Consider the following 25,156-nt stretch of genomic DNA (forward strand, 5'->3'; position numbering starts at 1 on the left):
TTTCACCATGTTGGTCAGACTGGTCTTGAATTGCTGGCCTCAAGTGATCTCTCACCTCAGCCTCCCAAAATGCTGGGATTACAGATGTGAGCCACTGTGCCCAGCCGAATTTATATTTTTAAAGAGAACCTACATGCTATCCAAAAATAAACCTGGAGTGATTCCATCTTAAGGCATATTTTAAATGAGTAAATTATCCAGTTCTAAGATGAAGATCAATTTTATAGCAAGATGACAAATTGATTCTGAACTCTTATTAATGTAGATATCATCTATTTAGACTTAGAGATAATTTTTACAGGGTTCAGGGTAAGTATATTTTGGCTTAGCAAACCCTTTCTTCTAAATATTAAGTCATAATATGGGGTTCCTGGATATTTAAGGGATCTGTAGAAGTGGTAAAGGAGGTTTCAGAACAAACGTCAACCTCAAATGGGGCTGTGCAGGCTAAATCACATGTTAACTTAGGGGCTGTGGCAATCAACGCAGAGTGACAGATTAGCTGTGATGGGCACTCACAGATGTTCCTGACTATGATCCATGATGCAAAGGATAGAGTCTATGTGTATCAAAAAATGTACTTGATGGTGAAATATTTGGAAATAACTTTCCCAGAGTATAAATTAATAAAATTTTAAGACCATAGAGGAACATTTTAAAATACAATATGGTTTTGGGAGTGATGTCAGCTAGATGGCAGAATAGGAGTTTTTAGTGCCTGTCTCCTTGCAGAAACACTAATTTAAATAGCTATCTACATGCAAAAATACTTTCATAAGAGCTAAGGAATTCAGGTAAGAGATGACAGTATGTAGGTGGAACACAGAAATAAGAAAAGATGCATTAAAGAGGGTAGGAAGGACAGTTTTACATTGCCCACATTATGTCTTCCAAGCCTTCTGAGGGAGGAAGAGGAGGGAACACCCAATTTTACCATGAACCACAGCACCAGGCCCTCCCCAGCGAACCCTTGTGGCTGGCTGGTCCCTGTGGATCCAGACTCTAGGCCGCCCCCTGCACCCCTAGGCTCCAGGCAAGACCCCACATCCCAAAGACCCAAGCTCACCCAGCACCAGGCTGGCCCCCACATCCCCAGGCTTTAGGCTGGCACCACAGACCAAGCCTCTAGACCAGCCCCACAGACCCAGGCTCTGGGACTGCCCCAGTGCCATGCCACCAGCCCCCATGGCCCTAGCCACCGGGCTGGCACCTGTGGCCCCAAGCTCCAGCAGCCCCAGGCTCTAGAATCACTCCCATGGACCACCCCCATGGACCCAGGACCCAGTCCCAGCTCTGCAGACTCAGGTTCCAGACCTGTCCCAGCACCAGGCAAGCCCTTGTAGACCAGGCCCACCTTGAGAACCCAGACACCAGGCCTGCACTAGCACCAGCACACTGCCCAGCAGACTCAGGCTCAAGACCCATCCCAGGGCCAGTTTAACTCCAGTGGACCCGCGCATCCTGTCAGCCCTTGTGGACACAGGCTGTAGGCCTATTCCTGCAGACTCAGGCTCCAGGCCCTCTCCAGCAGACCCAGTCACCGGGACCACACCAGTGAACCCCAGTGCCAGGTCATCTCCATGGACTCAGGATTAAGGACTGTACCACCCACAGACTCAGGTTCCAGATCCACCTCTGCAGACCCCAGACACCAGATCAGCCCATCTGAGGACTTCAGAAGTAAGTCTACCCATGAACTCATCAGATGGTCTTTCCAGAATCACAGAATAATCATCAGGGAAACATGATACCACCAAAGGTAAAAAAATTAAAGCACTAATAACTGACCTTAAAATTGAGATAAGGCCGGCGCGGTGGCTCAAGCCTGTAATCCCAGCACTTTGGGAGGCCGAGACGGGTGGATCACGAGGTCAGGAGATCGAGACCATCCTGGCTAACATGGTGAAACCCCGTCTCTACTAAAAAATACAAAAACCTAGCCGGGCGAGGTGGCGGGCGCCTGTAGTCCCAGCTACTTGGGAGGCTGAGGCAGGAGAATGGCGTGAACCCGGGAGGCGGAGCTTGCAGTGAGCTGAGATCCGGCCACTGCACTCCAGCCTGGGCGACAGAGCGAGATTCCGTCTCAAAACAAACAAACAAAAAAATTGAGATACATGGCCAGGCACAGTGGCTCATGCCTGTAATCCTAGCACTTTGGGAGGCCGAGGCAGGTGGATCACCTGAGGTCAGGAGTTTGAGACCAGGCTGGCCAACATGGTGAAACCCCGTCTCTACAAAAAGTATAAAAATTAGGCAGGCATGGTGGTGGGTGCCTGTAATCCCAGTTACTTAGGAGGCTGAGGCAGGAGAATCACTTGAACCCGGGAGACAGAGGTTGTGGTGAGCCCAGATCGTGCCACTGCACTCCAGCCTGTGTGACAAAAGTGAGATTCCGTCTCAAAATATAAAAGTAAAAATAAATTAAAAATAAATTGAGATAACACAAACTTCATGAATTTGTATATCAAAATAATTTGTAATTATTTGAAAATTTGTAAGAGTTCAAAATAATCATCTTAAAGAAGCTCAAGGAGCTATAAGAGAACACGGACAACTAAATGATTATTAGGAAAACAATTCATGAACAAAATGAGTTCAACTAAGGGAGATCTTCACTAAGACACATTATAGTCAAATTCTTAAAAGTAAAAGACAGGGCTGGGCGCGGTGGCTCAAGCCTGTAATCCCAGCACTTTGGGAGGCCGAGACGGGCGGATCACGAGGTCAGGAGATCGAGACCATCCTGGCTAACACTGTGAAACCCCGTCTCTACTAAAAATACAAAAAACTAGCCGGGCGAGGTGGCGGGCGCCTGTAGTCCCAGCTACTTGGGAGGCTGAGGCAGGAGAATGGCGTAAAAACCCGGGAGGCGGAGCTTGCAGTGAGCTGAGATCCGGCCACCACACTCCACCCTGGGTGACACAGCGAGACTCCGCCTCAAAAAAAAAAAAAAAAAAAAAAAAAAAAAAAAAAAGTAAAAGACAGAGGCCAGGCAGCGTAGCTCACACCTGTAATCTCAACACTTTGGGAAGCTGAAGCCTTTATCTCATACCACATACAAAAGGCAACTCAAAACCAGGCCAGGCGGAGTGGTTCACGCCTGTAATCCCAATACTTTGGGAGGCCAAGGCAAGCAGATCATTTAAGGTCAGGAGTTCAAGATCAGCCTGGCCAACATGGTGAAATCTTGTCTCTACTAACATATAAAAATTAGCTAGATGTAGTGGCGCACACTTGTAATCCCAGCTATTCCAGAGACTGAGGTGGGAGAATCACTTGAGCTCTTGTGGCAGAGTTTGCAGTGAGCCGAGATAGTGCCACTGCACTCCAGCCTGGGTGACAAAGCGAGACCCTGTCTTAAAAAATAAAATAAAATAGGCTGGGCATGGTGGCTCATGCCTGTAATCCCAGCACTTTGGGAGGCCGAGGCGGGCGGATCACCTGAGGTCGGGAGTTCAAGACTAGCCTGACCAACGTGGGGAAACCCCATCTCCACTAAAAATAAAAAAAAAACTTTAAAAAAAATTTAAAAAACCCTTTTATTAGATAAATAAAATGGCATCAAACTATACAGCACAAATTATACTGCCCACCAAAGAAAATGATCAACAGAGTAAGGACACAACCTACAGAATGGCAGAAGATATGTTCAAGCCATTTATCTGATAAAAGGATTTTTTTTTTTGTATTTTTTGTTTGTTTATTTTTCAGATAGTCTCATTCTGTCACCCTAGGCTGGAAAAAAATTATATATATGTGTGTGTGTGTGTGTGTGTGTGTGTGTATGTATATATATAGCCATTGTAGAAGAAAAGCATGAAATTTCCTAAAAAAAATTAAAAATAGAGCTACCATATGATTCAGCAATCTCACTTTTGGATATACATCCAAAGGAAATGAAATCAGTATGTCGAAAAGATATCTATACACATGTTCATTGCAGTGTTATTTTCAATAGCCAACATATGGAATCAACTTAAGTGTCTATCAACAGATGGACAAAAAATGAATAAAGAAAATAGGGTATACATGATGGAATATTACTCACTCCTCAAAATGAAGGAAGTCTTGTCATGTTCAAGAACATGGATTAACCTGGAGGACATTATGCTAAGTGAAATAACTCAGGCACAAAAGGCAAATACTGCATGATCTCATTTTTATGTGGAGTTGAAAAAATTTAAATTCATAGAAGGAGAGAGGAGAGTGCTGGGGGTGAGAGAAGTTGGAAAATGTTCATCAAAGTGAACAAGGTTTCAGTTAAGCAGGAGGAATAAGTTCTGGATTAATAAGTCCAGCATAATAACTATCGCTAATAATATTGTATCGTGTGCATGAAACTTACTACAAGAGTATATCTTAAATGTTGTTAGCACCAAAAAAAAAACTGTAACAATGCAAGACGATAAACACATTCATTAGCTTAATTGTGGCAATCATTTCACAGTGTATATACATATCAAAATAACTTATATCACATTGTATAATATAAATATACACAATATGTATGTATGTATGTATTTATTTATTTATTTATTTTTGGAGATGGATTCTCACTCTGTTGCCCAGGTTGGAGAACAGTGGTATGATCTCAGCTCACTGCAACCTCTGCCTCCCAGGTTCAAGTGATTCTTGTGCCTCAGCCTCCCGAATAGCTGGGACTACAGGCATATGCCACCACCCTTGGCTAATTTTTTGTGTTTTAGTGGAAATGAGGTTTCACCACGTCAGCCAGACTGGTCTTGAACTCCTGACCTCAAGTGATCCGCCCACTGCATGAACCACCATGCCCAGCCTAATATATACAATTTGTATTTGTCAGTTATACCTCCATAAAGAGAAAAAAAAAAGTAGCAGTAAGAAAAATAAAATAACATTTTATGTGATTTTGTGTATATTATTAAAAATGGGATGGAAATAACTGAAATGGAAAAAACGCAGGCCAACCTAAGGTCCCCAGAAGGGCAGGCACAGGTTTGGCGGCCGGAGAGGTTGTGGTAGATGCGTTGCCGTATTTTGATCAAGGTTATGAAGCCCCTGGTGTGTAGGAAGCTGCTGGGGTGCTGGTGGAAGAGCAAACTCACCTACTAAGAACTACCTGGACCGCCTAACAGCCCCAGATTATTCTGCATTTGAAATTCTAGAGAGCATTTAACCCAGAGAATAATTAGGGGGAGGAAAATAATCCATTATAATGACTGACATAATGAGAAATGAATTTGCAAGACTGGCTGCTTGACAACCAATTGAATTGCTCAGTATGAAATGATATGAGCTTCCAGCCCCTTTCTCCCATCAAAAAAATGACACTACTGCATGGTAAGAATGTGTAAACAATTTTATTGCCCAGTTAAAGCAGCAAGCAGTTAGAATTGAGAATCTGAAACTAATGTCATAGCATGGGTGTAATCCCTAGAAAGTTTACAATGAAAATCTAGTTCATATGATTGAACATTCACAGAAAGAACTTCAGAAGGTAAGAAAACATATTCAATAGTTTAACGGGCAGAGAAAGAACATGCAACTCACTCTGGATCTAAATTGAGAGAAATGGAGTCAAATTGGGGATCCCCGGTCAGTAAGAATTACGAGGTTGAACAGACTATTGTTCAACTAGAAAATGAAATCTGTATGGCCGGGTGTGGTGGCTCATACCTGTAATCCCAGCACTTTGGGAAGCCAGGCCGAGGCAGGTGGATCAGGAGTTCAAGACCAGCCTGGCCAAGATAGTGAAACCCCGTCTCTACTAAAAATACAAAAAATTAGCCGGGCGAGGTGGTGGTTGCCTGTAATCCCAGCTACTCGGGAGGCTAAGGCAGAGAATTGCTTGAATCTGGGAGGCGCAGGTTGCAGTGAGCCGAGATAGCCCCACTGCACTCCAGCCTGGGTGACAGCGACAGAGCGACACTCCGTCTCAAAAAAAAAAAAAAAAAAAAAAAAAAGAAAGAAAAAGAAAAAAGAAAAAGAAAATGAAATCTATCAAATTAAGGAGCAATAAGGAGAAGCAAAGAAAACATTCCATGAGACTTCTGAAAAGACAATTTTGTAGGTCGAAGAAAACTTTGACTTTCACAGAAGGGATGTGAACTTTCAATGAACTATGAAGGACAACAGCATCTTCCAGAAACCATTGATATTTAAATGTTTAGAAATCATAGACTGTGTGGGTCGGGCTCGGTAGCTCACGCCTGTAATCCCAGCACTTTGGGAAGACGAGGAGGGCGGATCATGAGGTCAGGAGATTGAGACCATCCTGGTGAACATGGTGAAATCCCGTCTCTACTAAAAATACAAAAAAAAAAATTAGCCGGGCTTGGTGGCGGGCGCCTGTAGTCCCAGCTACACGGGAGGCTGAGGCAGGAGAATGGCGTGAACCCGCGGAGCTTGCAGTGAGCCGAGATCGCGCCACTGCACTCCAGCCTGGGCAACAGAGCGAGACTCCGTCTCAAAAAAAAAAAAAAAAAAAAAAAAAAAAGAAATCATAGTCTGTGTGGATGGTTGTAGTAATTGTATTTGTATATCCTAGCAAAATAAAAATGTCTGCCTTGGTGGTTAAAAAAAAGAAAGAACTGAAATGTAACAGTGGTTGGTTTTGGTTCGTAGTCTATAGGCAACGAATTTGTTCTTTTTAGTATTTTCCAAATTATATTTAATGTGTGTGTATTAATTTATAATGGGAACTATATATACTTTTTATAGTTAAGAAGTTAAATCATAATTTCTAAGTAAGTATTTTGGAAAACACTAATTTATACACATTATGTATTATTCTTATCTGTTTCATTTAATCAAGAACCTTAACCCCTCTACCTTTCCCCTATTTCATCTACTTTAAACCTACCTTAGTCATTTAATGCTTTTAGATTAATGGTGAAATGACTCACTGGGGCCCAAGTCTTGATCTGGTCTTGCAATTTTCAGAAAATAATGTCAAACCTGTCAATTGATTGGGATTCATCTGAGAGGGGATAGACCAAAAGTGTACCCTGTAGACATGGCTACAGAGTATTCTCAAAAAGTAACTAAGTTTGCTACAGTACCTAAGGGAATGAGTGAGTCAATTAAACTCTATAGTGGACATAGCCAAAAACTATTCTTCCAGAACATAACCTGGAAGCTTTATTAATTAATAATATTTTTAAAATATATTTTTTTAAAAATTAATTTTTGTGGGTACATAGCAGATGTATATGTTTATGAGGTACATGAAATGTTTTGAAACAGGCATGTGAGATGAAATAAACACATCTTGGAGAATGGGGTACCCATCACTTCAAGCATTTATCATTTGTGTTACAAACAATCCAATTACATTATTTTAGTTGTTTTAAAATATACAGTTAAGTTATTATTGACTATAGTCACCCTGTTGTGCTCTCGTATAGTAGGTCTTATTCATTCTTTTTATTTATCTATTTTTACCCATTAACCATGCCCACCTAACCCACGCAGCCCCCAGTACCCTTCCCAGCCTCGGGGTAACCATTCTTCTACACTCTATGTCTGTGAGTTCAATTGTTTTCGTTTTTAGATCCCACAAATAAGAGAGAACATGTGATGTTTGCCTTTCTGTGCCCTGAAAGCTTTATTTTTAATAAAAATAAAATATTGGTTTTTATTTTCCCTTTCAAAAAATTAATACTGTACATGGTCAACATGAAAAATTAGAAAGCAAAACAAAGCTATAATACAAAGTAATTTTTAAAAGTTACCCCAGAAAGGTTTTATTTTTTTATTTTATTTTTTGGATACACTTTTAAAATATAGATTCCAAAGTTGTCTTCTTAACCAATTGAATGAAAATATCCAGGGTAGAGCCCAGAAATCTGCATTTGTAAACAAATATGCCAGATGAACTGGTGGTTCTAGCTAGAGAAGACCCTGGTTAAAATGTAGTCTACATTGTGCAAAGCACCTACGGAGTGTATCACTAAAGAAAAATTGATTGCATAATGTACACCCAGGTTTTCAATGAGTTATCTTGCTCTATAAGGTAATTTAGCTTTATATTCCCTTCTTGCTTATTGTCATTTGGACTTTTTACCTTCTTTTTGGATACTTTGGCCTAATACACCTATGGAAGCCATCTAAATAAAAAATTGAGACACATCTGATATAGGATTATAGGATTATTATTACTATTATTTTATTTGGGAAATCGAGGCTTAGGAGGTGAGGTAACTTGCCTGAAGTCACACAAAGTGGTTGGGACCATATTGAAACTAATTCTACTAATTCTGTTCTAAGTATATAAATACTGAAGTTTTAATGGTGGTTTCTCTATAGAAATAAAATAATTATGATCTTAGGATTTGTTAACTTTAAATCATTGCATTATTTTTAGAAAAAATGAACAGCTTTGGTGGTGGAAGTTGTAGTTACTGACTGCACAGACTGCCCACAAAAACCAACCATAAAAGAGAAAATTCTCAGAAATGCTCGATCTTTGCTTAGCATCCAAAGTTTTTCTCCTAGGATTTGTGGTTACCCCATATGCATTGATATTTATCTGATAATCAGATATTGTGCCTGGGTTGACCTCCCTGTTTCCAGGACTTATTTATTGAATTCATTATTAGTACCTTCAGCAGGGAACACCAAGACAGTGATTGTTAAGCCTGAGGAAGTATTTATGGGTTTTTAAAATTATTATTAGCTGACACCTGGAATTAAACTATCTAAAAAAAAGACCAGCAGGACACTCCAATTAATAGCAGATTCGAAAAAAAATATAAAAATGCAAAATGATGACCAAAGTTCTGAAATTAGTCATTAGTCTGAAATTGAAGACTGCTAATCTTTAAAGTAAATTTTTATCATTATTCATGAGCTCTCTATACTTGAGATTTTGTGAATTTCTATGAAGTTTGGACTGTCTTGTTCCCAGGATAGAAATAGATCAAAGTGGGAACTCACCCCATGAGGATAGTTTCTGTGTCAGGGAGTATTTAGTTCTAGATCAAGAGGCTGGAAGTGAAGTGTTGTCTTTCGGATAGGTAGAACCCAAATCAGGAAGAGTCAAAATAGTATAATTAGCAACAGGCAGGGAGAAAGCATAGGATCATTAAAGAAGGAATACAGAGGAGGAAGACCTGTGAGACAGAAAGAGGACTAGATGCGAAACACAAGGTGTAACAGAATCTTCATTTTAGCCGGGCCCGTTCTACCCATCTTAAAAAACAGGAATAACAAAAAAAGATAACAAAGAAAAACTCTATTTTTCAAGTTTCCCTTGTAGCTACGTTGGGCCAAAGTAAGTAGAAATGATATATGATTCGTACATCTCTCTCTCTCTCTTTTTTTTTTCCCGAGACGGAGTCTCTCTCTGTCACCCAGGCTGGAGTGCAGTGGTGCGATCTCAGCGCAGTGCAATCTCCGCCTCCAGGTTCAAGCAATTCTCCTGCCTCAGCCTCCTGAGTAGCTAGGATTACAGGTGTCCACCACCACACCCGGCTAATTTTTGTATTCCATGTGGACCAGTCTGGTCTCGATCTCCTGACCTCATGATCTGCCCACCTCAGCCTCCCAAAGTGCTGCGATTACAGGTGTGAGCCACCGTGCCCTGCCTATTCTTACATCTCTTTCAAAGGAAGAAGGCCCACCCTTCCTTGTTTCTCCATCCTGCTGTCTATATGATGATAGAATTCCTGGAGTTCCAGCATCTGTCCTGGAACATAAGGATTAAAGCCACCTGCTAAGGATGTGGACTAGAGAGAAGGGCCCTGGGCCTCTGATAATCTGATAACTTGCCATAACCATCTATCTCAAGACTTCTTTTACATGAGAAATAAATTCTGCATTGTGTAAATCTCTACTATATTGGATTTTTCTGTTATGTGTAGCCAAACTAATCTTGAATAATGTATTTCCAGAACTTATATTCTCTGTGGTGGTGGCAGCTACCTGTTTACATAACCCTTATCACCCCCTAATGTATTACTATTTTTTATTGCCTGTTTCTTCCCACTAGAGTTTTTAAGGGCAGAGACTTTGCTTGAATTTTTGTATCTCCAGCCCCTTGAACAGAGCTCACCATATAGTAGGGATTCAGTAAATATTTGCTAAATGAATGAATGGTGCTTGGAACTGCAGACTACAGGAGTGGGCACTGCTGATTCAAAAGAGTCACGTCAGGAAGTATAACTTTTGCACCCATTAGTGTATAATGAAACACTGAACTCATCATACTGTCTCATACTTCTATGCCTTTGCATGAACTGTTAATGTTGCCAAGAATGTCTTTTCCCCCTTGCCCACCAGACACACTCCTACTTATTTCTAAAGTTTTCCCTTAATCATCACCTTCTCCAGGAGACTATCCCCCAGTCACCACAAGTAGAGTTGATCTTTCTTTATTCAACTCTATATCCAATTCTTAATTGAATCATAGCACTTAGCACACTGCATTACAACTAATTGTTTATATGTCTGCCTCTTAGACTGGATTCTGGGACCTTAAGGGTAAAGTATATGACTGACTTACCTCTGTGTTCTTAGGACCTGGCCTAATGCCTGGCTAATGGTCAGACTCGTATATGTTTGCCAAGTTCTTAGTAAGATCACAGATCTGAGGATGTGATTTGATTTCTGCTAGTGGGAAATAAAAACTATAAAGACACTTTTGGATTACATGTTTAATGGGAAACAAAACCCCAACCTGCGCTGCACCAGGAGAAGGACAACCTGGATTCTGGTCCCAATCCTGGAGCTTCCTACCCAGCGACCGTAGCCTCTTTGAACATCCGACCCTTCATCTATAAACTGGGATATAATGAACTCATGGGGCTGTTGTGAAGCTCAAGTCAACAACCGTGGACAAAAGCTCTTTTTGCAAACTGTACTCTTAGGCAAGAACAAACTTAAAACTGTCCAAGTAGAGAGTTTGTCCTTTTTAAGACAACAATAATCCCCATAAAATTCTCCTCCCAGTTCTCTAGGCACATAGATAAATATGCAGTAGTTTTGGTCTGTTCTCTATTCTTAGATCTTGAAAGAGCCTCTGTGAAGCTGGAACAGCTTTCAAATTTTGAGACCCCTTATCTTGAATTAGTCTTCTTCCCTTTAATATAGCTTGTCATAGGGACTCATATGTTTATTTAGGATTGATATTTACAATAAGGCCTTTCCCTACCCTCTGAAAATTTTACACCAAACAGTAGCCAAAATCTGATGCCTCTTGTGCTTGAAAATTTGGCTAAATGGCTCCAGCATGTGGAAGGCTCCTCCTCTCAGCCTGTCAAAATTGGGCCTCTTCAGAGTAAGATAAGAAACATAGGCGGCTGTGGTGGTTCATGCCTGTAATCCCAGCACTTTGGGAGGCCAAGGCAGGCAGATGCCTTGAGGTCAGGAGTTCGAGACCAGCCTGGCCAATATAGTGAAATCCCGTCTCTACTAAAAATGTGAAAATTAGGCAGGTATGGTGGTGGGTGCCTGTAATCCCAGCTACTTGGGAGGCTGAGGCAGGAGAATCACTTGAACTTGGGAGGCGGAGGTTGCAGTGAGCTGAGATCAAGCCACTGTACTCCAGCCTGGGTGACAGAGCAAGATTCCATCAGAAAGAAAGAAAGAAAAGAAAGAAAGAAAGAAAGAAAGAAAGAAGAAAGAAAGAGAAAGAGAGAAAGAAAGAGAAAGAGAGAAAGAAAGAAAGAAAGAGAGAGAAAGAAGGGAAGGAAGGAAAGAGAGAAAGAGAGAGAGAAAGAAAGAGAGAAAGAAAGAGAGAAAGAAAGAGAAAGAATATAGCATCACACTCATTTTGTTTTGCGCTGGTCCTTTAAGTCTCACTCTGATTCGCTCTAGTAGGCTAAAGAATTTAGCAACTCAGCCAATGGATTCTGAGTTCTGAGGGACAGTCAGGATTTAGTGGGAAGGGCGTATGAAGAGACAAGGGGAAGATTGCAATGGAAGAAGTGCTTTCTCTTTTTTTCCTTCTTTTTTTTTTTTTTTAGTTGAGATAGAGTCTCACCCTGTCGCCAGGCTGGAGTGCAGTGGCATAACCTCAGCTCACTGCAACCTCTGCCTCTAGGGTTCAAGCGATTCCCCTGCCTCAGCCTCCCAGGTAGCTGGGACTACAGGCACGCGCCACCACACCTGGCTAATATTTTGTATTTTAGTAGAGACAGGGTTCCACCATGTTGGCCAGGATGGTCTCAATCTCCTGACCTCGTGATCTGTCCACCTCAGCCTCCCAGAGTGCTAGGATTACAGGTGTGAGCACCACACCTGGCCAGAAGAGGTGCTTTCTAATTGCTACCCTTAGCACTCAGGGATGTTTTCTTGGACCTCGCCCAGAGCTATACTTAGGATCAAATGGAAAGATGGGATCATTAACTCAGCCCTGGAATGCAGTCTAGCAGCACTGATGAAGCAATTGCCACAGTCTGATTCCTCTGGGCAGGCTGCACACAGAGAGTCTGTGTTGTTGTTGGGAGATCATGAGCGCTTTGCAAGTTTCTCCAGTGCTCCTACTGCTTCTGTTCTCACGATGGTTGTGGATACCTTTTCCCATTTCGCTTATGGGGCCTATAATATCCCAAGTTTGCCTTCTGGACTGGGAAGTCTTCCCTTCCAGCTCACAGGTGGCCCCATCAACACTGGAATAGCTATGGCCTTCAATTTTTCAGACTTCTACCTCGGCTCCATCCAGATTACTACTACCACACATATCACATTTGATCTTACTTCCTCACTTCTTTCCTCCACTAGTGCCCCCACCTGGATTGCTCTTCTCTTGTTCATCTTAAATCATGCTTTCATACCCAGTTCTCAAGTGACATCTCACTTTAGTTCAACTTTTCTCAAACTCCTACTATCTATTATGAAGTAGACATTGCATTAGATTATGGGGCCACAAGGTTAATGATACACAAACACGGTTTCTGACCTCACAGAGTTCACATTCTTGGAGGGAAGAAAGACAAGAAAACAAATGGAATACAATGTGATCAGACAAATCACCTAGTGGTATGGGAAATACAGATGCCTGGGAGAATTTAGGGCAATTTATATATTTTCTATGAAAACTACCTTGAAATCTTCAATGTACCCATTTGTATTTCCCAGGAACTCTTAATATGTTTGAAGTCGCTTAGCTTAGTTCACGTTATTTTTGTGTCTCAACCAGATATCAGCCCCTTGTGTTTAAGAAACATGTTCTTTTATATCCCACCCATTGTAAGTAACATTTCATAATACTTCTCTGGCTTAATAGTTGGTTGCTTGCTTTGGGGTAGAATGGAGTCGGAGAAAAAGCTTGGGTTGGGGAACCAGGAAACACTGGGTTCTAATTTTAGTAATGGCATTTGTTAGTGGTAGACTTTGGCAAGACTATTAGCCTAAGTCTCAGTTCTTCTTAAAATGGAGATAAGAACATTTTCTTCACAAGTTGTTATGATTTAATTAGATAATTTAAGTAAAGTGCCTGGTTTTAAAGTAAAATTCTCTTTCTTCCTCCTCTATTTTCTGAGAGGACTGTTCAGAAGGTTATATTTCTTTGTGTCTCTCCACAACTAAAGTGGCCATATTTTTACAAATGAAAAATCTGGACACTAGCTTTGAAAAACTTTTTTCCAGTTTGTGAATTTATTCATATAGAAAGTCTTACAAAAACATAAAAATTAAACCACATCTAGAGCTTGCTTCTTGAGGACAAGGATCATGTCTGTCTTGTTCAACATTGTGACAGTGCTTATCTCATGATAGGTATTCAACAAAAATCCAAGGATAGAACAAATACATTGATAATAGTAAATTTATATAAAATGGATTATAAGAATTCACAAAAATCAGTTTCAAATATCATAATAGGCCAGGCACGATGGCTCATGCCTGCAATTCCAGCACTTTGGGAGGCCGAGGTGGGTGGATCACTTAAAACCAGCCTGGCCAACATGGTGAAACCCCATCTCTATGAAAAATACAAAAATTAGCCAGGTGTATTGATGTATGCCTGTAATCCCAGCTACTTGGGAGGCTGAGGCAGGAGAATTCTTGAACCTGGGTGGAGGAAGTTGAGGTGAGCAGAGATTATGCCACTGCACTCCAGCCTGGGCAACACAGCAAGACTCTGTCTCAAAATAAAATAAAACAAAACAAAATAAAATAAAATATCAGAATATTTGAAATTTAGACTGTCTCAAAATATCCAAATCAAAATTACATACTCCTGGCTTCAATATGACTGCCTGTGGCACAAACCCACTGGCTTAGAGGAGCTTGATTGAGGATGATTGGCAGTAAGATTCCATACTGAAAGCAGTTGCTCCTGACAGCTAAGTGGGGCAGCTGCAAGCAGGATAGATGGAGAAATGGTAGTTTCACACAGTGAAGTCTAAAAATGCCTCAAAATATTGATTTTAGAGAGGAGCAGGAAGAGGGACACATATCTAGCCAACTGTTCCTGAAAAATAAAAACTGAGGCTTTGACTCATTGGTAGGGGACAGGTAGCACCACATTTCTCCAATATTTTCTGGTTTTTGAAACACTTTTATACACGTTCTGTCATTTGATCTCTACAATAACTGTATAGACTAGGTAATTCAGTTCAATAACATTTGAGCATTTTCTAGGTCCTTGTTACTGTCGTTAGTACTATAGGACATGAATACGAATGTCATTGTTCTTTTGCTACAGTAATAATTACCATGTATTGGGCTCTAACTACTTGCCAGGCACTATACTAAGTTTCATTCTTTGTTTTTAAAATATGTCATCACATTTATTCCTCAAATAATCTATGGTATTGCTTTTTGTTTGTTTTGCTTGTTTTAGACATAAAGAAACTCATGCTTAGATATATTAATAACTTGCCAAGGTCACATAGTTAAGAAGTCATATTAACACATAATTAAAAAGTAAGACGTGGAACTCTAACCTGGGTTTCCGTAACTCCAAAGCCCTTGTTCTCTCAACAGGTTACCAAAAGATGCTAGTAGTAATTTGGTTAACAGTTGCTCAGTGCTAGAAATATATCTTGAATCCCATATGAAATAAAATAGAATATACATTTAAATAATAAAAATGTTGTGGTCCTTGCAAAATAGGTGTTTCTTACACCAACTTTTTTTTTTTTTTTTTTTTTTTTTTTTTTTTTTTTTGGACACAGGGTCTTGTTCTGTTGCCCAGGTTGGAGTGCAGTGACATAATCATGGCTCACTGCAACCTTGACCTCTCAGGTTCAAGCAATCCTCCCGCCTCAGCCTCTCAAGTAGCTGAGACCACAGGCGCACACCACTATACCTGGCAAATTTTTTGATTTTTTGTAGATTCAAGGTATCACTCTATTGCTCACACAAGTCTCGAACTCCTGTACTCAAGTGATCCTCTTGCCTTGGCCTCCCAAAGTGTTGGGATTACACGCATGAGTCACTGTGTCTAGCCTCTTACACCAACTTTTATGGAGAGCCATTTGACGTTACATATCAAAATTTAAAATGCTTAACCCTTGAACTGGCAATTCCACCTTTGTAATTATTGAGTGACTCTAAATAGGAAAATACAGTGTTTTAGGCTGGGCTTCCTGAAACAGTCCCTGAGACAAGGCATTGAATTTAAGTAGTTTATTTGGACAGTAACCCCAGAATCACTGTTGAAGAAGTGTCAAAATGAGAAAGGAAAGGGAAGGTAGACCATACAGAATGCAAGGTTACTGATGTGGGAAACTGAGGCTCAATTCCACTCAAGGAGACTACATAAAATTTGCATCGGGCTGGGCATGGTGGCTCACACCTGTAATCCCAGCACTTTGGGAGGCTGAGGCAGGTGGATCACCTGAGGTCAGGAGTTCAAGACTAGCCCTGATTAAAATGGTGAAACCCCGTCCCTACTAAAAATACAAAAAATTAGCCAGCGTGGTGGTGGGTGCCTGTAATCCTAGCTACTCGGGAGGCTGAGGCAGCAGAATCTCTTGAACCCAGGAGGTGGAGCTTACAATGAGCCGAGATCGTGCCATTGCACTCCAGCCTGGGCGACAAGAGCAAAACTCCGTCTCAAAAAAAAAAAAAAAAAAATTGCCTCAGCGGTGCCTTAGCCAAGGAAGTTGGGATATTTACAAATTCCTATTCATCATTGGATGGTGGGCTACTGGGGAGAGGGGGCTGTTAATGCTCTGCCCACTGTGGACCAAGCTGTCTCCTACCACTGAGAAAGCCTAAGGCATAGTCACAGGTGGTCGAAGTAAATATTTCACTATGTTTAAGGAAACAATGAGTGCTAAGGGACTATCAGTGGGGCACCCACGGCATCTGTTGTAGTAGATAAATGTACAAAGGTGTTAGTTGGGTCATTGTTTATAATAGCAAAATACTATAAACACCTGAAATATATTTTACTTCGGAAGGGAGAGGTTAAGGTTGCCTCAACAACCTATGACAAAGAAAAGTGATTTCTTTTAAGCTTTTTCTTTTTTTTTTTTTTTTGAGACAGAGTCTCGCTCTGTCACCCAGGCTGGAGTGCAGTGGCCGGATCTCAGCTCACTGCAAGCTCCGCCACCCGGGTTCACGCCATTCTCCTGCCTCAGCCTCCTGAGTAGCTGGGACTACAGGCGCCCGCCACCTCGCCTGGCTAATTTTTTTGTAGTTTTTAGTAGAGACGGGGTTTCACAGTGTTAGCCAGGATGGTCTCGATCTCCTGACCTCGTGATCCGCCCATCTCGGCCTCCCAAAGTGCTGGGATTACAGGCTTGAGCCACCACGCCCGGCCCTTTTAAGCTTTTTCAAAAACTTAAAACCAGGGGTCCCTCACTAAGTCTGGAGTGTCAGGAAAATCCTCTTTGGGAAAGTGACATTAATCAAGTATATGTTTTGGGGAGGGAATGCTAGAGGGAAACAGTCCAAGCAGAAGAAATGGCATTGCTAAAGCCCTAGTGAAAAGGAGGCTAATGTGGCTGGAATAGAGAGAGAACCAAGGAAGACTGGCTTCCTGAGGTTTAAGGGGTAGGCAAGGGCCAGAGTAAGTGGTACCTTGTAGGATTTGGGACTTGATCCTGGGGACAATGGGAAGCTGTAGAGGGGTTTAAGTTTTTGCAGCACTACATCAGTGTAGTGTGGGATAAAAATTTAAAAAAAAAAATTTTTAAGTTTTTGCCACAAATGTTTAGAACGATGGCTCTGGCTGCAGAATAAAGAAATAGGAACCCACAGTACACTGTGTAGCCTCCAAGTTCTTTGATGGTTTCAAATGAAGAATATCAGGTTGTCAGGAATGCATACGAAAGTTGCATTATTTAACATGCTGATTATTATTGTATTTAAACAAAAATTTGATATATTCTTTTCAAATAATAAGAGATACCTTTAACTTTTATTACCTAATCTGACTTAACAAAGGATTTTGTTAATGTGAATTTTTAAACAGTTCTAGAATTTTTTTTTTCTTCTTTTGAGATGGAATCTCGCTTGCTCTGTCACCTAGGCTGGAGTGCAATGGATGATCTTGGCTCACTACAACCTCTACCTCCCAGGTTCAAGTAATTCTCCTGCCTCAGTCTCCCAAGTAGCTGGGATTACAGGCGTGCACCACCATGCCTGGCTAATTTTTGTATTTTTAGTAGAGACGGGGTTTCGCCATTTTGGCCTGGTTGGTCTCGAACTCCTGACCTCAAGTGATACGCTTGCCTCAGCCTCCCAAAGTGCTGAGATTACAGGCATGAGCCACTGCACCTGGCCCTAGAATTGTTTTTATACATAGGAAAGACTTTTCATGAGTTTTAAAAAATTAATATTCCATATATGAAGATGACAATTGAAGGACTTTGAATTAAAATAAAGTTAATTATTCTATTTATATACTGTAAAATATTTAAATTACCTTATTAATGTTCAATCAACTCAATTTGAATAAATAAATCTTTATCAAAAATTTAAATTAAACCTATTTTCAACTTGAGTTTCTTTAAACATTTAAATTGCATTTATAAATTTGATACATTTTCTTTTTCTTTCTTTTTTTTTTTTTCAAGACGGAGTCTTGCTCCATCCCCCAGGCTGGAGTGCAGTGGTGTCATCTTGGCTCACTGCAAGCTCTGCCTCCTGGGTTCAGGCCATTCTCCTGCCTCAGCCTCCGGAGTAGCTGAGACTACAGGCATCTGCCACCACACCTGGCTAATTTTGTTTTTGAATTTTTAGTAGAGACGGGTTTCACCATGTTAGCGAGGATGGTCTCTATCTCCTGACCTCGTGATCCGCCTGCTTCGGCCTCCCAAAGTGCTGGGATTACAGGCATGAGCCACTGCACCCAGCCCATTTTATTTGCTTTTAAGCACTTTAAATGGTTGGCCACATAAGCAAAACCTTTCTAAGTTCTTAAATTATTTTAAATATTGGAATACTATTTATAAACAGTAAAATTATTTTATAAGCCTAAAATCAATCACTCAATTACATATTTTTCATTGTGAATTGGAAGGTCAAGTGTCAGATAATCTAAAATGCGAAGTTATCTAAAATTATAAATAGTACTTTTTAAGAATGACATGCCTAAATTAATATAATACTCGATTTATTTAAATAACACCACACATCTCAAATACAACAAGAGTCTCTGAATGTATCATTGGAGATATAGATTATCTGAGGTATGATGTCACAATTCTGATTCAGAGGTAGCAAGTTCTAGAGTCTTTGGTTGTTGAGGCCTTTGATTTGTAACAGGAGGAGTAAAAACATTTCATGGATGGTACAAATAAGACCATGGAAACTTGCAAACAGAATCTCTTTGATTACAAATGAAGTGAATAAATAGAAATATATATTTCTTTTGAAAAAGAATAAACATAAATAAATATGAAAATCCTGGCTCCTCTGTGATCATAGAGCAGCTGATTTTTCTGTGTTAATCATAAACATAAAAACTATTTTAAAAATAAATGCATGTATTTGCTTTATTGTTATAGAAATACCTCTTAAATGTTCTAGATAGTGAAGGTGTAAAGGAGATCATGAGTCCAAAACAGACTTTTGGTAAAAGGTAAAATACGCACCAACAGAAAGAAAAGGAAGCAAATTCTCTGAGCAAAGGATTCACTAAAGAGCTAGAATGTTAACGTGCTGTTGATGAGATCAAGGTGTTTCTCAAGTCTCCATCAGTTATGTCAAACTATCTCATTTATGTAATCAAGGTGACTTGGATATAATGGCCAGAAGTTTACTGAATTACATTTCTAACTTTAGATTTTTTTCTTTTATTTCTGAGATTTCCATTTGGTTCTTTTTTCTTGCTTTAGATATTCATTTCTCTGTTGAAATTGTTTCTCTTTCTATTCATTCATTTATATCTTCTCATATTCCTTGAATACATTTATAGTAGTTTATTAATGTCCTTGTACGCTAATCCATCTGGGTCATTTACTTTTATTGACCTTTTTTTCTCCTTTGATTTTTTTAGTCACGTTGCCTGCATCATCTTAAATTTTTTAATTTTTAATTTCTGACTGCAAGATATTGTTTTAAAAAACATAGACTCAATATGTGCCTGTAGTCCCAACTACTTGGAAGCCTGAGGCAGGAAGATCACTTGAGACCAGGAGTTGGAGACCAGCCTGAGCAACATAGCGAGAGAACCTGTCTCAAAACAAAACAAAACTGAACAAAACATGCCACCAGCCAACCAAAATATGCACTGAAGTATATAATTTAACACCTTGCTACCCCTGATCCAGGACATGCCTTTTTCTTTCTGTCAGGAATCTAGGGTAAGGAACTGATCACTTTGATTCTATCAATAGTTGAACTGGTCAGGGATGGGCTGCATCTTTAGTTCCATCTCATCTTTGGTTTCAAACACCTTGAGGGAAATACAGATTTTATGTATAATAGAGGGTTTCAATTTTACGCTCTGTTACACGCTTAGCCAAAATCCTGCTGCTGGATCTTCCCGTCTTCCAGGATGACTCAGTGTGTGGGAGCAACAGCACCTTGAGCTGACATACTCAATAAGGTTGAAAGGCTGACGAGTCAGCCTGGGTGACAGAGCAAAGTGGCAGCTTACCCTGGCCACAAACCCCTACTGCTGCCACTTTCTTGTTCCCTTCTCCTCCAATAAGGACTTTAAATTCCAAATACATACAGATGATCCCTATATGGTTTTGATTTACTTCATTGTCTCTCTATTTACCAATCCAAGGAAACTGGGGTTACCAGCTCAGCAGAATGAAGTTGTTTATGGACCAGAGATTTTGTCTTGGGCTGCATATACCCAGAGCCATTGTTCTTGAGCCATTAAGGACCACGTGTAGCTCTTTTAAAATGATGTGATAGATTGAATTATTATTCCAATGCTTCATGACCTTCCTGTATTAGCATTCTCCATCTATATCCTTACCACATAACTCTTTAGTGTCTTTCACATGACTAAGCAGAGAATACCTCTCCTCTCCCAACTAATGATGTGCTTGGCCTTGTAACTTGTTTTGGTCAATGAGATATGGGCCAAAGTGACAAGTGTGCCAGTTCCAGGCCAGTTTCTCAAGGGGCATCTTATGTTTCTGCTTACTTTATTGGACTCCAGTGACCCTTCATGAGAAGAACATGTCCGAGGTAGCCACTGGTCCAAGGAGAATGAGGAAATATGTAGAGCAGACTTGAACCTAATCAGCAGTCTGAAGTCAAGCCCAGTGGATTCCAGCCAAGCATAGGAGAGCCACAGCCAACCTATAGAACTATGAGAGAGGAAATAAATATTTGTGGCTCTAAGCTATTGAGAGTTTAAACTTGATTGATAGGCAGCAAAAACTTTCAAATCAATTGTTCTTATTAAATATTTTGCTTTTTTTTTTTTTTTTTCTTTTTGAGACAGAGTATCAATCTCCTCCAGGCGGGAGTGCAGTGGTGCAATCTCAGCTCACTGCAACTACACCTCCCAGGTTCAAGCAATTCTCCTGCCTCAGTCTCTGGAATAGCTGGGATTACAGGTGCCTGCCACCACTCCTGTCTATTTTCGTATTTTTAGTAGAGATGGGGTTTCACCATGTTAGCCAGGATGGTCATGAACTCCTGACCTCAAGTGATCTGCCTGCCTTGGCATCTCAAAGTGCTGGGATTACAAGCATGAGCCACTGCACCAGCCCTTATAAAACATTTTTTAAAAGTTTATGCTGACCTGGCTCTATGAAATTTTATAATTCACCTTCAGGTTTCTTCATTGGATTGACTAGATAGCTCATATTTACTGCCTGATTGACTTGGACATTATTTTTAGAGTCATATTTGGCTATCTCCACAATTATGATCATTCTAGATTTAAAATAACTGCAATAATCAGGATGTTTGGATTTCGTGAATTTAATTCTAAGGCAGTTTAATAAGTGTGCATTCAGGATAAAAGATGCTCAATTGTTTTACATTTTTCCTGTTGTTAAAAAAACTTTTTAAATGATGGTTTTAGCTCAGAATCAAAAGGCATTATATCAACTGAACATCTACCAGGCATGTGGAAAGCATAAATAATATATAAATAAAATAATATATATATTATATATATATTATATTATATATATATAATATAATCTCTTTATTTAAAAACAAATTATTTTTAAGATTTGTTAATACTTTCACAAGGCAGAAAGTTTTTTTTTTTTGTTTTGTTTTTTTTCTCTTTTTGACATCAACCTCTGCCTCCCTGGTTCAAGCAATTCTCCTGCCCCAGGCTCCTAAGTAGCTGGGACTACAGGCACGTGCCACCACACCTGGCTAATTTTTGTATTTTTAGTGGAGACGGGGTTTCACCATGTTGGTCAGGCTGGTCCTGAATGCCTGACCTCAGGTGATCCGCTGGCCTCTTCCTCCCAAAGTGCTGGGATTACGGGCGTGAGCCACCGTGCCCAGCCCCTTAAAGTAAAAAGTTTAAAACACTAAAAAGATAACTGAAAAGATTTCTTCTTGCCCTGTCTTCTGGTTGCCTGGTCCATAGGCAATTAATGTTACCAGTTCTTTTTTATTTTCTTCTAGTGATGTTACATCTACGTACAAATACATATTTACATGTATATATTCTTTTCCCTTGAATTTTTTTTAGTTAATGCAGTGCTGGAATACCATATAAACAGTTCTGTATCTTGCCTTTATTTATTTACTTATTTTTTCAATGAATGCATTTTTTTTTAATGGTTGCCTTGTGGTATAGTTGAAATGAAATATATCTTAAAGATTGCTCTACAGTAGCACTGTTTCTTCTTTCTTTTAAAAAGGCACATAGTATTATATTTCAACGCAGTAGTCACCAACGTAACAGGTGGGCTTGAAGTAAAAATTATTTTCATAAGGAGCCCAAGATGTTATTTTCCTTTTTCACTCTTTCACTAGAGTACAATTGAGCTTTCCAGAAGGTACATGACCTGTGTTATTGCAAGAGTAAATGCAGAAGCAGACCTGAGAATCCATCTGTCTTCTATTAAGCCAGACATTATAAACAAATTTGCAAAAATGTGAATTATGCAGCCTTTCTCATTGATTTTTTTGTATTTTGGAAAATATAGTTATTTTTCAAGAAGCATTATTTATATTAACATGCAAAGGATTTATTATTGTTATTTTTATTCATTTATTTTTGAGACAGAGTCTTGGTCTGTTGCCTAGGCTGGAGTGCAGCGGTGGGTGCGATCTTGACTCACTGCAGCCTCCACCTCCTGGGTTCAAGTGATTCTCCTGCCTCAGCCTCCTGAGTAGCTGGGACTACAGGTGCATGCCATGACGTCTGGCTAATTTTTTTATTTTTAGTAGAGATGGGGTTTCACCATCTTGGCCAGGATGGTCTCGATTTCCTGACCTCGTGATCCACCTACCTCGGCCTCCCAAAGTGCTGGAATTATAGGCGTGAACCACTGTTCCCGGCCCTATTATTGTTATTTTTAAATAAATGTTTTAAATAATTTATAAATTCTAATTTATAAAATAATTAACATTAACATATGAAATCCATATACACTAGTTATTTGGGGTCCTCATTAATTTTTAGGAGTATAACATGGCCCTGAGACTTAAAAGTTTGAGAACTGCTGTTCTGTTGCATATAGGTACTATAAATAAACTTGTCCTCTACTACTGGACATTTAAGTTGTGTTTTTTTTCTGAGTCAGGGTTTTGCTGTGTCATCCAGGCCAGAGTGCAGTGGCAGGATCATGGCTCACTGCAGCCTTTCTTTCCCAGGTTCAAGTGATCCTCCCACCCCAGCCTCCTGAGTAGCTGCTAGGACCAGAGGTGTGCACGACCACACTCAGCTAATTAAAAAAAAAAAAAAGTTTGTAGAGACAAGTTCTCCCCATGTTGCCTAGGCTGGTCTCAAACTCTTGGGCTCAAGTGATGCTCTCTCTGTGGCCTCCCAAAGTGTTGGGATTACAGTCATAAGTCACCACACCCAGACTTAAATTGTTTTCAATTTGTGACAACAAATTGAAACTATCCTGAAATGCATAATCTATGTACTTTATTTCTCGGTGTTTGAGTAAATCTGTCTTTAGTGAGTTTGCTGGGTCAAATATACAATGGTAAAGTCTCACAATAGGGTATGTCATCTCATTCCGTCTTTTTTTTTTTTTTTTTTTTTTTTTTTTTTGAGACGGAGTCTTGCTCTGTCGCCCAGGCTGGAGTGCAATGGCGCGATCTTGGCTCACTGCAAACTCCGCCTCCAGGGTTCATGCCATTCTCCTGCCTCAGCCTCCCAAGTAGCTGGGACTACAGGTGCCCACCACCGCGCCCGGCTAATTTTTTGCGTTTTTAGTAGAGACGGGGTTTCACCGTGTTAGCCAGGATGGTCTCGATCTCCTGACCTCGTGATCCACCCGCCTCAGCCTCCCAAAGTGCTGGGATTACAGGCGTGAGCCACTGCGCCCGGCCTCATTCCATCTTTGTAACAACATTACGAGGAGAGAGTTGTCATTTTCTTTTTAAATATGGGAAAACAGAAGCTTACAGAAGTTAAATAACTTCCTAAAAGTCATGAGGCTAAGAAGCTGCTGCAGAGACAATCAATCATTTCGTCAGACTTCATGCTTTAAACCACTATTTTAATTATGGTTTCTCCATGCAATAATCCATGTATACATCCCTTTGGTTTAACTCACTTGTCTGATAACAGGCTCTATGTTTGCCTTGGCTTAAGTTATTTCCTGGCACAGGACAGCTCTGGAGAAAGCAGATGAACCAGGCCTCTCAAGCAAAAATCAGTAGCAGAAAACCACTTATGCGATGAGAATGAGCTCTTTTATTTTGACTCACAGAAACCACCACCAATTTGGAAAAATGAATTTTACTATTTTTTTTTCCTTTCTTAAACTTTTTTTTCCATAGAGATGGGGTCTCCTTGCCCAGCCAGGAAATGAATTTTAGAATATAATGCAGTTAAAACTAATTCACATAATTTTTAGGCATGGCAAGGTGGCTCACGTCTGTAATCCGAGCACTTTGGGAGGCCGAGGTGGGTGGATCACTTCAGGTCAGGAGTTAGAGACCAGCCTGGCCAACATGGTGAAAACCTGTCTCTACTAAAAATACAAAAATTAGCTGGGTGTGGTAGCACGTGCCTGTAGTCCCAGCTACTTGGGAGCCTGAGGCAGGAGAATCGCTTGAACCTGGGAGGCTGAAGTTGTCAGTGAGCTGAGATCACGCCACTGTACTCCAACCTGGGCGACACAGCAAGACTCTGTCTCAAAAGAAACAAAAATAGCTAATTCACATAAGTTTTAGAGTAAACTTTATAACCAAACCCATATGTCAAAATAGCATATTTGACAAAGAAAAAGAAGCAACAACAAAAAATAGACATTCAAACCATGACAGCGCGTAAAATAAACAATATTGCAACACCCCCAAATATATGATATACAGTACATTTACTTTTTCCCCATGACATTTCCACTCTGTTACCCTTCATTAGGCAACATTATATTTTACTTAGGCACACAAAGCAGACGACCCTTTTTTTTTTTTTTTTTTTTCCAGACGAGTCGTGCTCTGTTGCCCAGGCTGGAGTGCTAGAGTGCAGGTGGCGTGATCTCAGCTCACTGCAACCTCTACCTCTTAAGTTCGGGTTCAAGCCATTCTCCTGCCTCAGCCTCCCAAGTAGCTGGAATTACAGGCGTTCACCATCGCGCCCGGCTAATTTTTTTTTGTATTTTTAGTAGAGGCGGGGTTTCACCATGTTGTCCAGGCTGGTCTCGAACTCCTGACC

At 40.3% G+C, this 25,156-nt stretch overlaps 1 pseudogene; it reads left to right on the forward strand.

Moving 5' to 3' along the window:
- Positions 1-935: 935 nt before the first annotated feature.
- The window catches only part of LOC126936504 (uncharacterized), a 29,798-nt pseudogene continuing 5,577 nt past the window's right edge, over positions 936-25,156 (forward strand).

The sequence above is a fragment of the Macaca thibetana genome, chromosome 14 (assembly GCF_024542745.1).
Source record: "Macaca thibetana thibetana isolate TM-01 chromosome 14, ASM2454274v1, whole genome shotgun sequence".
NCBI lineage: Eukaryota > Metazoa > Chordata > Mammalia > Primates > Cercopithecidae > Macaca > Macaca thibetana.